Source organism: Nycticebus coucang, chromosome 9 (assembly GCF_027406575.1).
Source record: "Nycticebus coucang isolate mNycCou1 chromosome 9, mNycCou1.pri, whole genome shotgun sequence".
In the NCBI taxonomy this organism is placed as follows: Eukaryota; Metazoa; Chordata; class Mammalia; order Primates; family Lorisidae; genus Nycticebus; species Nycticebus coucang.
Window position 1 is genome coordinate 69,167,995 of NC_069788.1, and position 13,056 is coordinate 69,181,050.

The 13,056-nt window shown below is 39.4% G+C and overlaps 1 non-coding gene across 1 annotated transcript; it reads right to left on the reverse strand.

The window, feature by feature from the left end:
* Positions 1-12,382: 12,382 nt before the first annotated feature.
* LOC128595218 (small nucleolar RNA SNORA55) lies at positions 12,383-12,517 on the reverse strand. Its single transcript, XR_008382866.1, has one exon. It is a non-coding gene; the product is annotated as a small nucleolar RNA SNORA55 (small nucleolar RNA).
* Between the last annotated feature and the right edge of the window lie 539 nt (positions 12,518-13,056).

Here is a 13,056-nt window from a genome sequence, read left to right on the forward strand (position 1 = left end):
TCATTATTTAATAGATTTTTTTTTTTTTTTGCAAAACAGGTTTATTATTTTTTCTTTTTTTGTAGAGACAGAGTCTCACTGTACCGCCCTCAGGTAGAGTGCCGTGGCGTCACACGGCTCACAGCAACCTCTAACTCTTGGGCCTACTTGATTCTCTTGCCTCAGCCTAGAGGATTGGGACTATAGGCGCTAGCAGCTGGGACTACAGGCATCCGCCACAACACCCGGCTATATTTAATAGATTTTTAAAAGTTTACTAGGCTCTGTGTGAGGCACTGGGAATAGGGTAGTGAATAAAGTTTCTCATGGAGCTTAGAATTCTGGGGTCCTTATTTTGTTGTTATTGTTAACAAGTGTTTATGGTATAGAGAGTGTCTAGTCCTGTATCGATACCTGGTACATAAGTACTGCTTATTAGATGAATGAATTAAGCACCTAGACAAGGTGAAAAGATTACCAAAGTTGCACAATGAGTGTGTGTTTAAACTTTCTGGCATTTAAGCCTATTTGGTAAAACAGAAAAAATTGAGCAGCAAAGACAAAACATTTATTGTAAATAAATGTACATGCAGGGCTATGTTATCTGGGTCTTTGGATTAAGGCTACAATATGGCAGACATTTTCAACCAGTTTTATAAATGTAGCAATATTTAAAGAACATTGGTCTTAAAGGACTTTTTTGTAAGAATGAATAAAAACTATGACTATGGGAACTGTCTACTCCAAGTAGCTCTACACACTTAATTTGAGGCTTTTTAACATAATAAGACGTTTGTCCTCTTTGTATTTGAGACAGGGATTTCATTTGACTTCCTACTCAGCTTCCCAGTGTGAATTTTTCATTATCCTTTGCCCCACTTACAAACTGTTGCTTTCTATCTCACTGAGGTTCTTTTTCTCAGCTTTTTAGGATGGCCTTCTGAGCGGGAACAAAAGAATTGCTGGGAAAAGGCAAAAAAAATAGCAAACCAGGAACATGAATGGCTTCTATGAATGCCCGCACTTTCTGTAGACGGCAGAATACTGGAATGTCAGCCAGTTCTTTGGGCTCCTGCTTTTCATTGCTCATGTCTTAGCAATGCTGTTACAAAGTCAAAAATGTAAAGCATGGGCAACTACTTTTCTATTTCTTAACATCACACTCCAAATGTATCCTTTACTTCTTAAAACACGTTTATATTCCATTTATTCCGTTTATTCCATCAATGGCCAAGGAGAATAAAACAAATTCAACCTAAAGATTTAATTTGCCTTTCTATCACGCTATTTCTTAAATTCTTAAATCCTTGTATATTTCATAAGGGTTTTTTTTTTTTTACTTTCTTATAAAATGTTTTTCAAATACATTTAAAGTTTCAGAGTCGATACCTAGGTTCCATTCTCATAGTGAGCCATTCGCATGGATATTTAATCCATGGCATCTCACACTGCCCCCTCGGACATGCTTTCATCCATCTGGGCTAGAGACATGCGGTAGAATGGAAAGTTAAAAGACATCTTAACTGTCTTTGGTTCACTACCTGCTCTACGTTCCCAGCTATGTTACCCACAACTCTCCATGTACTAAGATGAGCTCTGGGGTACCTATAAATCAGGATGGCTTGCAGTACATGCTGGAATAGGTACTTCCCAGGCAATACTAGAAGCCTCGGGGCCATGTTCCATCTAGACAAGTTATCTGAGTTGCATTTGATATGGGGCCACCTTTCTTCCCTATACCACTTCCTTAAAGAACTGATGCTTAGTCTCTAAGACTGATCTTGGTGGTATTAGAGGAGACTTAAGTTTTCGGAAGTGATAAAAGAAATACTTTTAGGGCAATGTTCCCATTAGTCATTTATCTTGGCATTGAGTTATTTTGTTTTTGTTTGTTTATTTGCAATAAAAGGATGAGGAAAGCAATTTTTTTTTCTTTGCTTTTGGTAGTAAGTGCCATTTAGCATGCAAATTGTGTTGATGTGCATGGCAAATTTGGTCCTAATACTGACTTAATTGTTTTAATGTTAGAAAAGGGGAAAGGGATACTAAAAAAAAGCTTTAGACAACACATAAAACGGGAAAGTTGATTATTTTCACCACACAGCGGAACAACTTCCGCACAAAACCAAAATGGCAGCCAGTTCTGAGGTTTCATGAGCACAGAAGAGACCAAATGCCAGAAACTGAAAAATTCTATTTAAGCGTTTTTTCCCCTCGCTATAGGAACCAAGCCTGTCAGCAGCATAAACACTTGCAATCCTGCCCTTCCTAGGATGCATGTGCTATCGAAAAGGGAGGTGTTAATTGCTGTGCTAATTACAACATGATTGCTTTGCACTTGTTTTGCACTTGTAGGTGATTAAATTTTTAACGAAGCATATTACTTGGCACTGTTAGCACAGTTAACACATTTTTCTCTCCCTCTCTCCTTTTTTTTTATGCCTTGGGAGAAGTCCCACACGGCAGACCCTTCCCTGGCTGCGATGTGCTGTTGTGTTTGGAACAAGCCTCTGTTTAGGCTGTCGGTTACAGGACTCCAAGCTTCCTGCTTGGGAAAGAGCAGCAGCCTATTATAATCATACCCAGCGTGATGGCACTGGCCAGATGCGAACGCAGAGCCCACAAAGGTATTAGCTAAAAATTAGGCGGCGCTGCCAATGCCAGTTTCCAGCCTTCGTTTAAAAACTACAGCGACACCAGCCAGTCAAGTGCAGTGTCGAAGGGTTTAGCAGGAAGGTAGAGAGATGACAGCAAGTTCCATGTGATTTATTTCTGCTGTACAGCCTGCATTCCCAGCTGAACCGGAGCACGGGAAACTCGCATCTGTTACTCGGCAGCCCTGTATCTCTTGGTTCCCACTGTGCGGCAGGCTGCCCTCCCCGTGGAACGGATTTTGTGTTTGTGCGCCTGTGCGTGCACACTTTCTCTTCCTCCCCGGGCCTCCTAAGTCAGAGATGCCTGGGAAAACAGGCTTGGCTGTAAAGGAAGAGCTGGGCAAGTCCGGGGGGGTGTTTACAACCTGGGAGTTGGAGGTCAGAGAAATGACGGTAGCTAAATGGTCTCTGGCGCTGCATGTCTGCAAACAAACAAACACACCTGTAAAGCCAGAGAAGTCCAGAAGACGACTTTTTATGACTAACACTCATGACTCGGCAATTTTTGCAATCTGGGATGATGGCTTTAGAAGTGAATGAACAAAGGAAAGTAATGAAGGCGATTGAGCGAGAATTGCTTGCCCAGCATGGGCGCTTCCTGCTGCCCCTGTTGTGGGGTGCCCTTTAACCCACCCATGGGCAAAGTGGCAAAACTGATTTTCAAAGTCTAAGAGTTCAGATTTTATTTCTGAGCCGGAATGAATGAGTCTCCAGAACAGTTTGTGAACTTTAGCAGCCTAGAAGAAAAAAGTCCCCATACTACACAATTTGTAGATACCTGTCAGTTCAGTAGAGGGAAGAAAATGTGCAGACCAAGTGTGAACAGATAAAGGATCCACTGAAAATATTCACGCAGGGATGTCCAGCCTGCACCCCAGGGCTGCATGTAGATTATGTGAGGACTTTTTCTGCTTACCTGTGGTGTTGTATATCATGAAAATCATGCCTGCAGCTTTTTTTTTTTGCTCATCAGCTTTTATTAGTGTTTGTATATTGAATGTGTGGCCCAAGAAGACAGCTCGTAGTTTTCCATTGTGGTGCATGGTGGACATCCCTGATGGACTTAGGCATTGGTGTCCCCTTGGCAAGGGGATGCTTTCCAAGGATTTAAAAACTAATTTCATTTTTTTTTTTGCAGTTTTTTTGCAGTTTTTGGCTGGGGCTGGGCTTGAACCCGCCACCTCCAGCATATGGGGCCAGCACCCTACTCCATTGAACCACAGGCACCGCCCTATTTTTAACTGTCAATTTCATGGTAGCCTTCCTTTAAGAAAAGCCTTTTCTATTCTAGTGCACCATTGGCTGGGTTTTCTTTTTCTCTGCTTTTGACTAATAAGCTTAATTACTTTCATTTGCAAACTCCACCCTTCTCATCAGCTTGGTATTTTAAACATCACTGTTGACTTCCTGGCTTCCCTCAGCTAACACTGTGATCACCAAAGGAAACAAATAGATGATAGTCCAACATAAATATTCCGGTTATCCAATCTATTCCCCAAATGGAGAAAAAGAGAGCATTGGAGTCTGGTAACTAATACATTACTAGAGATGTATTTTTCTCATGTGGAGGAGAAAAGTGGTTTGGGGAAAGAGAAGAGTTTGGTATACATATGAAAGAAAGCCAAATATCTAGAAAAGAGCATGATTTATTCAACACTGTTTCAATTTAATATTTAAAAATATTTTAGGGAAGCCAGCGTGTCTAAGCTTCTGTGAACTGAGCATCCGTTTGGAGAAGTCAGCATCAGTTTTTCAGCTGAACTTTGTCCTTTAAGTCTTCAGCCAGCTCAAGGACCTGCTAATCTGTGGGCTTTTCAGTGAATATTCACTTTCCTAGGAGTCCCCTTTTATGGTCCTCACTCTTCCTGTTCCCTTCCCTCCCTGCTCCTGTCCCCTTCACTGTCTATGGCCTGCCCCAGCTCTGCCGCTCTCCCTCCTGCCCTCAGCCAGGGCTCAGTGGCCTGAGAGGCTCCCACAGGCCCCCTGCATGGGGCCTCCAGGCTGAATGGAGTCCAGGTCTCAGCATAATCAGCCCCATTTCTATGGATATATCAAGATTCCGTTGCTTTAGTGGTGATCAGGCCTGCTTTCCCTACTTTTTCTTTAAACAAATTAATTAAAAAATTTTAGATTTTATGGAAATGCCAAACCGCAAACATTTTTTTCTTTTATTTTATTTTTGATAGACATGCCAAGCCCCAAGTTCTCCCTGGCTGTTAAGAGGGAGAATAATTCCATGAAGGACTGATTCATAGAATCAGTTTTCTTAACAGGTGTGTGAAAGCTCCCGTGCGTGCACACATGCGCGCACACAGAGATTTCCCAGAACGTCACTCCAAGTGTGGGAAAGGCAAGGTGCTTGTTCTCTGTGTGAACACAGATGAGTCAATTCTTTTTTATTTATTTATTTATTTATTTATTAAATCATAGCTGTGTACATTAGTATGATCATGGGGCACCATACACTTGGTTCATAGACCATTTGACACATTTTATCACACTAGTTAACATAGCTTTCCTGTCATTTTCTTAGTTATTTTGCTAAGACCTTTACATGCCACATTTACTAAGTCAATTCTTAAGAGAGCTCTTTGAAAATATCTAAAAGACACTCTGAGCTCATGGATTAGCAAGGTAGAACACTCAAGAGAAACACTGGTCTTCCATCATGAGCAGAATATGTGTGAAATGTTACCTTGGGATTGCCGTGTAGTTTCCTAAAGTCTTTTCCTAAAGATTCTCTGGCACTTTTTGCCTTTGTACACACAGTTTTCTTTCTCATTCGGTCCTAACACTAAATCTATTTATTCCCCCGCCAAGACTTTGATCAAACCTTTTCTACCTTGAAGTCTCAGAAAGAGTATGAGGCCCTCTCTGCTGCAAATGCACAGTTTCTTGTATGTATTTTAGGACCAAATCATTTTTTTAAGTATGTTATCTTAAGCAAGATTAGTGCTTTCATAAACAGCAAAGGTTTAATAAATGCTGACTACTGTCATATAACATTGTAACTGGTTTATTGTCTTTAACAGATAGAGTCTTACTGTGTTGCCCAGGCTGGATTCCAACTCCCAGGCTCAAACTGTCCTATCTCAAACTTCTGACTAGCTGGGACTACAGGCTTATAACCAATCCTTTGTTAAAATAATATTTAAAAAATTTATTATTTTGAAAGATTTTAAAATATCATTTTACGAAAGTATTTTAAAATATCATTTTAAAAAAGGATTTTAAAATATCATTTTAAAAAAGGATTTTAAAATATCATTTTAAAAAAGGATTTTAAAATATTATTTAAAGATCTCCAAACACAAAAAAGTGGATAGAATAGAATAATCAGCCTCCAAGTCCCAGAAAATTTGACCGCTTCTCAGAATATTATGCTCATTTTAAGAAGAAGTCATAGGTCAATTTTGAAGTGAGTTCTGTGCTCTGGAAACTGCTAGTAGACACAGGGTGCTTGCAAAGGGAAGTATATCCTTGCCCTATGCACACGGAGGGGAGGAAAGATCATTGTTGTCTAGGTGGGAGAGGTAAGAGCTGATAGATCTGAGATTGACTAGGATCTTGTCCTATGGCCCCCTTTCTGTTCTTGTCTGAGAGATTTATAAGCTGCAGAGAGATGTGGCGGTTATGGGCTCAGACCCTGGAGATAGACAGGCAAGGACTTGCCTTGGCTCTGCTGCTTTATAAAAAATGTGGGCAAGCTTTTATTTCTTCATCTGAATGAAAATGGGTCAAATAACAGTACCTGCCTCCGAAGTCTGTTTTGAGAATTAAATGCAATTAGGTACATATAGTTCTTGATACACACTATTTTTCATTGAGTCTGAGACTCATACTTAATCTCCGAACTATGTCTTACAATCAATGATGTCATGATTTAAAATAGTGGCATTTTCTTTCTCTCTTGGTGGTTCACAAAATAATGCTGAGTCTTATGATCGATGGCGTCTTAAATTCCATGACATATTGTAGCAAGTGCTTAATGAATATTAGCAATCAAGATAATAATCACTGTAGAGTTTCCATAATTCACTCAAATCAAAGCTGTATCACAGAAATTTTTTCTATTTCTTTTCCCATTGAGGACCCATGCAATCTTGGGCAAGTCTTTTAATTTCCATTGGGGTTTAGTCTCAAATTTGAAAAAGATGATCTTTAATGTTTCTTAAAGTCCTAAAATGTGATTGGTTCTCTGGAGGGCAGTGAAAGAGAAGACCAGTGTAAGTGTGTAAGAATGTAAAGGGAACCTCCCTGTACATGTACGCAGTCTGTGGAACAAATGAGACAAATCACTGTCCCCAGGAAGCAAACAGGTCTTTCATACTATTTCTGTGATGCACCAGGATCTCTGGCCATCAAACGAGTTGTGTGGGAAGAAAGTTCCTGGCCTCTTGTTTGCTCTAATGATGTTCACATGGTTCTGGAAATTTCTTCTCATGGTCTGGGTACCAAGATGGCAGAGTGGGCAAAAACAACTCTGCAGAATGAGTAGTCATTCACTGGGCTTTGGCTCTTCTAAAATGTCACTCTCATCTTTCACCATTTGTCATCATTTTAATCTTTTTAGATTAAATTTATCTCCTCTCCTTTTCTTTTATTTTCCATCTTTCCTCTTCAGTCAGGGTACCTCTCTGTCTTCTGGGTGAAGATAGTGGTGTCATCATAGCTCACTGCAACTTCAGACTCCTGCCCTCAAGTGATCCTCCTCTCTCAGCCTCCTGAGTAGCTGGGACTACAGGTGCATGCTGCCACACCCGCCTAATTTTTCTATTTTTTTTTTTTTGTAGAAATGAGGTCTTGCTTATGCTCAGGTTGGTCTCAAACTCTTGGCCTCAAGCAATCTTCCTGCATTGGTATTCCAAAGAGCTGGGATTATAGACGTGAGCCTCTGTAGACTAAAGTTTCCACCATTAGAATAGCCTCTCTGGGCTATACAAAGAAATTGGGAGCACTGGTAAGTGTTAAAAAATATTGAATATGAAATCCCTGAAAGGATGTGAGAAGGAATGCTTTTTCCAGCCTTCTCCATTATCACATGAACATGGGATCATCATGTGGCTCATGGTCTCCATGGAAAGTTGAAATCATTGGTGTTCTAGCCTCAAGGGAATAAATAGCATTCAGAGATCATGAGGTAATGAGTAAAACAATAGCAAGAGAGAGAGAGGGAACGTAGTTGGGACTGGCCCTGAGATAACTGACCATGGAGGGCAGTGTCTAAAAAAGACACTAGTGAGGAAGTGAACATGCTCAGGGAAATGTCACCTGCATCATTATTTTGTGTAGGACCATCTTGGATGAACCTAGTATGATGTCTGTACTACACTTGTGTTTTTTCAGCATATTTTCATTGGTAGCACCTCATACTCACATGGTTTTGTGAGGTATGTAGGGCAACTATTACCAGTGGCAATTCTTAAATGAGGAAGCAAATGTGAATTACCATCATGACAGCTCTGAGAATAGAACCAGGATCAACACTCTGCTCTTCCCAATTCTATTCTTTCTGCTCTCTCTCTCTCTCTGTTCAAATTAAATCACAGCTGTGTACACTAATGCAATCGTGGGGTACCATCCACTGGTTTTATATGCAATTGGAAATATTTTCATCACACTGGTTAACATAGCCTTTCTGGCCTTTTCTTAGTTATTGTGTTAAAACATTTATATTCTACATTTAGTATCTTTCTGCTTTTTAAGTTTTCCCTTTGCAGACACAAGACAGGGAAGGCACCTTCTTCACAGTGTGATAGGTCCCCAAATGCAGAACTGGTCTGATGTATTCCTGCAAATCTAGCACCATAAATTTAGTCCACATTGTCATTATTACATGCAGTAAAGATATTTTTTTTATCTGAAATGGTTAATGCTTTCTGCTTTTATTATTTTTTATTTTTATTTATTTTTTTTTTTTGTAGAGACAGAGTCTCACTTTATGGCCCTCGGTAGAGTGCCGTGGCGTCACACGGCTCACAGCAACCTCCAACTCTTGGGCTTCAGCAATTCTCTTGCCTCAGCCTCCCGAGCAGCTGGGACTACAGGCGCCCGCCACAACGCCCGGCTATTTTTTTTTTTTTTTTTGGTTGCAGTTTGGCCGGGGCTGGGTTTGAACCCGCCACCCTCGGCATATGGGGCCGGCGCCCTACTCACTGAGCCACAGGCGCCGCCCAATGCTTTCTGCTTTTAGAATATGCTGAAGTTAGTTTTCTCCTGAAACTTTTTCTAGAAGTGATGGTTTATTTTTGGCATGGATTGTAGGCAGAGTTACAGTTGGAAACAAAAAACTCTGAAATGAGCGAATTTTGTCTACAGAGAGAGCATCTGAGTGACAAAAATTTTGCCAGGAGATTTGACTCTGTAAAACACAAATTTTGCCCTTGTGTATATCTTGGCTTCAGCTGTTAACCTCAAACTGAGGCACAACCTGGAAAGTTCTGGGCTGAGATTTCCTTCTTCTGAGTAGGTCAAATCAATTCTGAGTATCAATTTTTTCAATATTCAGTTTTAATCAATATTGAGAAGTTTAAGAGAATCATGTCTTAAAAAATAATTATCAGTGTTGGGTGGGGGGGGGGTACTGTGTACTTTTCTAGCCATGAAAATGCACAGCCTGTTAGGTATGTTTTTTTTGGACACTAATATAAAGAAGGCTTTGGGAGGCGGTGGGGCCTTGGTGTGTGTCACACTTTATGGGGGCAAGACATGATTGCAAGAGGGACTTTACCTAACAATTGCAATCAGTGTAACCTGGCTTATTATACCCTCAATGAATCCCCAACAATAAAAAAAAAAAAAGAAAAGATCCCCTTATGGGTTTGTTTTTCGTTCATATTTATTTTTATTATTATTAAAAACTTTTTTTTTTCGGGAGGCTGAGGCAGGAGAATCGCGTAAGCCCAAGAGTTAGAGGTTGCTGTGAGCCGTGTGATGCCACGGCACTCTACCCGAGGGCGGTACAGTGAGACTCTGTCTCTACAAAAAAAAACAAAAAAAAACTTTTTTTTTGAGGCAGAGCCTCACTATGTTGCCCTTGGTAGAGTGCTGTAGTGTCACAGCTTGCAGCAACCTCCAACTCTTGGGCTTAAGCGATTCTCTTGCCTCAGCCTCCCAAGTAGCTGGGACTACAGGTGCCTGCCACAAAACGCAGCTATTTTTTGGTTGTAGTTGTCATTGTGGTTTGGCAGCCCTGGGATGGATTCGAATCTGCCAGCGCTGGGGTATGTGGCTGGTGCCTTAGCTGCTTGAGCTACAGGTGCCGAGTTCATTATTAAAAACTTTTAAAAGAGCAGTTTTGGGTTCACAGAAACATCGTAGAGTACAGAAAGTTTCTATATACCCTTGCTTCCACACGTGCATAGACTTCATCACCTATTACAATTGACGCTGATACATCATCCAACACCCATACCCCATGGTTTGTTTACATTAGGGTTCACGGTTGATTTTGGACATTTTATGGGCTTTGTCATATGTGTAATACTAAGTATCCACCATTGTAGTATTGTGCCAAATACTATTATAAAAATCCCATGTTCTGCCAATTTATTCTTCTCTTCCTGATACCTTCTGGAAACTACTATCCCTTATGCTATCTTCATGGCCTGGTCTTTTTTAGAACATCACATAGTTGGAACCATGTAGTATGCAGCCTTTCCAGGTTGGCTTCCTTCACTTAGTAATACACATTTAAGTTTACTCCATGTATTTCCATGGCTTGATAGCCCATTCTTTTTGATGCTGAATAATATTCCACTGTCTGGATGTATCACAATTTATCCATTTACCTGCTGAAGAAAATCTTGGTTGCTTCTATGTTTTGGTAATTATAAAGCTGCTATAAATATCAGCAGCTTTATAAAAAAAGCTCTACGCAGCTTTTGTGTGAAAATGAGTTTTCAAATTTATTTGAGTAAATACCAAAGAGCATAATTGCTGGAATATATAGTCAGAATATGTTTAGTTTTGCAAAAAATTGCCGAACTGTCTTCAATGTGATTATATCACTTTGCACTTCCGTCAGCAGTGAATGAGAGTACCCATTGCTCCATATGCTCATCAGCATTTGGTGTTGTCAGTGATCTGGATACTGGCCATTCTAATTGGTATATAGTGGCATCTCGTTGTCATTTGAATTTATGATTCCTTAATAACATATGATATTTTAATAAGCATGAACTTATTTTTTTGAGACAGCCTCAAGCTGTTGCCCTGGATAGAGTGCTGTGGCATCACAGCTCACAGCAACTTCCAACTCCTGGGAAGTGATTCTCCTGCCTCTGCCTCCCAAGTAGCTGGGACTACAGGTGCCCGCTACAATGCCCTGCTAGTTTTTGTTGCAGCCATTATGTTGTTTGGCAGGCCCAGGCTGGATTCGTACCTGCCAGCTCAGGTATGTGGCTGGCACCTTAGCTGCTTGAGCCACAGGTGCCAAGCCAGCATGAACATTTTTTAATGTGCTTATTTGACATCTGCTTATTTTCTTTGATTATGTAACTGTCCAAGTCTTTTGGTCATTTGTAAGTCAGGTTGTACATATTTTTATTGTTGAGTTTTAATAGTTCTTTGTATATTTTGGATAGCATTGCTTTCTAAGATAAGGCTTTTGCAGATATTCTCTCCAAGCCTGTGACTTGTCTTCTTATTTTCTTGACCTTGTCTTTTGCAGGCAAAAAATTTTTAATTTTATTGAAGACTAAACTGTCAATTATGGATGATACTTTTGCAATTGTATCTAAAATGTCACTACTGTACCTAAGGTCATCTAGGTTTCCTCTTGTATTATCTTCTAGGACTTGTAGGTTTATGATACATTTTAAGTTAATTTTGTGATGGGTATTAGGCCCGTATCTAGGTTCATCTTTTTTGCAATGGATGTCCAGTTGTTCCAGAACCATTTGTTGAAAAGAGTTACCTTTGTTCCATTGTATTGCTTTTAATTCTTTGTCAAAGATCAGTTTACTATATTTATAGGGGTTTATATCTGGGCTCTCTATTCTGTTCCCTTGATCTATTTGCCTATTTTTCACCAATATCACTATGTCTTGGTGACATGTCATTAATATCACTATTACTGTAACTTTACAGTAAGTCTTGACATTGGATAGTGTTAGTCTACTGATCTTATTCTTTAATATTAAGTTGGCTATTCTGGGCTTTTTTTCTCTCTCCATATAAATGTTAAAATCAGTGTGTTGATAGCCACAAAATAATCTGCCTGAATTTTGAATAGGATTACATTGATCCATAGATTAAGTTGAAAAAATATATATATTTTTGAAACACAATCTCTTTCTGTCACCTCAGTTAGAGTGCAATGGTGTCATCATTGCAAACTCACTCCTTGGCTCGAGTGAGCTGGGACTACAAGCACACACTACTGTGCCTGACTAAGTTTTTCTATTTTTTGTTAGAGACAGGGTCATGCTCTTGATCAGGCTGGTCTTGAACCCTTGAGCTCAAGCAATCCTCTCATCTTGGCCTCCCAAAATGATAGGATTGTATATGTGAGCCACCATGCCCAACCAAGTTGGACAGAATTGACATCTGGAAAATACTGAATCTTCTTATCCATGAACATGGGCTACGTTTCTATTTATTTAATTCTTCTTTGATATTTTTAATCAGAGTTCTTCAGTTTTCCTACAGGCCTTATAAATGTTCTGTTAGATTATATTTGAGTATCTTATGTTTTTGAATGCTAATGTAAATTGTAATGTGTTTTTAAAAGAGTTCTTTTAAAAAGAAAATATGGTAGAGTTGCAGAGACAGGTCTCAAGATAAATGAAAAACAATTTCTGTGGATTTCCTCTACTTGTATTGTAGCACCATCAGTTCTCATACAAGCACAAATTAGCAAGTAATGGACAAAATTTAGGTGCTGGTAATGTGTTTTTAATTTCAAATTCTACTTGTTTATTGCTGGTATTTAGGAAAGTGGTTGACTTTTGTGTATTAACCTTGTATCCTGCAACCTTATTATAATTGCTTGTTAGTTCCAAGAGATTTTCTTTGGTCAATTTTTTCTGGTTTTCTGTACAGATAATCTTGTCATCTGCTAGCAAAGACAGTTTTATTTCTTCCTTTCCAATTTATATATAATTTCTTTCTTTCTTATCTTACTATTAAACATCAGCTAGGACTTTGAGTATGACGTTGAAAAGGGGGGATGAGAAGGGAACATTCTTACCTTGTTTCTAAAATGGGAAAGCTTCAAGGTTTTCACCATAAAGTATGATATTACCTGTAGGGTTTTTGTAGATGTTCTTGATCAAGTTAAGGAAGTTCCCCTCTATTCCTAGTTTTGTTATGAATGCATGTTAGATTTTTGTCAAATACTTTTTCTGCATTTATTAATATGATAACTCAACTTTTTTTCTTTCACCTATTGATGTGATTGATCACATTAGCTGATTTTTGA